The following is a 1,661-nucleotide window of genomic DNA, read 5'->3' as shown; positions in this document are numbered from 1 at the left end:
ACCGAAATTTAAATGATTTAATTAGGATTTTATTCAGATTTGATCAGCGATGGTATTTTAGGAAAAAAATCGTGTTTTCTGATTGATTTTTGGACTGAATAATCGTCCATCGTTTTTAGAAATTTCAGTAATTATTTTCTTCTTGAGAGAGAGAGAGAGAGAGAGAGAGAGAGAGAGAGAGAGAGAGAGAAATTTAATCAGCTAAGCAAATATTCTAAGCCTGCTTTACATTGAACGGCCACGTTCCCAAGCAAAGCAAAGCGACCGTAAAAAAGGCCAACGCAAATGCGCTAGCGTAGTCACGTTCCTTTTACCTCTATTAGACAAAACATAATTAATCTTAAGATCATGAAACGGTGCCAGTCGTTGATATTACGGTCCACACCAGGCTCGTAGAACTTGCCCAAGGTAACAAAAATAACGTAGCGTTTCTAGAAATAGGATTTTAACATAATGTTTAATTAAGCTATCGTTATTGTTTGGAATATCACCGACTCATTAAATCAAAAATTGACTGAAGAGAGAGAGAGAGAGAGAGAGAGAGAGAGAGATTCATTAAAAAGGCATTGAGTTCGTAGCATTGATAGAGAGAGAGAGAGAGAGAGAGAGAGAGAGAGAGAACTTTATTTTAAAACAAAAAGCTGGAAAAGTTATCAAAAGTATAATATATATATATATATATATATAAGAAAACTTACTAAGTGGAAATCATATATGCAAATTAGCCAAATGGAATGGAAAAGTTATACATGCATTTACTTGAAGCATATAAAATGAGGTTCAAAATTATTAGCCAAATGAAACTGATAAATTACTTATTGCTAGACAAATCCTGATATGGACACGAAATTTTGAAATCAATTGAATTATATAAGATATAATTTTTTGGCAAAGTAAAAAATTCATTGGACAGTATAGGAATAAAATATCCAATTATGACAAAATTCAGAAATAAAAAATATATTGAGATTAAATCTATACTTATTAGAGAGTAAAGAAAGATAATTGTTTATGTTTTAAATAACGAGAAAACCAGCCAATTTTTCACATGAATGTGATGAATAGAATGTATAGAAAAATCCACGATTCACGTGAAAAAATTTTATGGTGTGACTGAACAGTAATGTGCAAAATATGGTTCTGGAAATAGTAATAATTTTAGTGCATTTGGAATGGAATATAAATTGCCAATAAAGATTCTATATGATTGTCAACTACAGTCTATATAGTATCACAAGTGAAATAGAGTATATGTATTTATGTGGTTTAGTGTACAATACAGACTGGGGAAATATACTGATATTTAGCAAAGCGTTGATATTATATTTAGTAATCGAATTTTCGAACACAAATATATTTGGGTCCCTATATCCTAAAAACAATGTCATGAAAGCAGTCTTTATCATTAACTACTAGAACCCAACTCTGAGATGACACAGACAAACAGACCCCTTTTATTATTATCATCATCATTACTTGCTAAGCTACAACCCTAGCAGGATGCTATAAGCCCAAGGGCTCCAGCACAGAAAATAGCCCTGTGACAAAGGAAACAAAAAAAAATATCTTAAGAACAGTAACATTAAAACAAATATCTCGTAAAAACTATAAGAAAAACTTTAACAAAGCAAGAGGAAGAGAAATGAGACAACGAGAGAGAG

The sequence above is a fragment of the Palaemon carinicauda genome, unplaced genomic scaffold (genome assembly GCF_036898095.1).
Source record: "Palaemon carinicauda isolate YSFRI2023 unplaced genomic scaffold, ASM3689809v2 scaffold674, whole genome shotgun sequence".
NCBI lineage: Eukaryota > Metazoa > Arthropoda > Malacostraca > Decapoda > Palaemonidae > Palaemon > Palaemon carinicauda.
Note: the sequence above shows the minus strand (reverse complement) of the source record.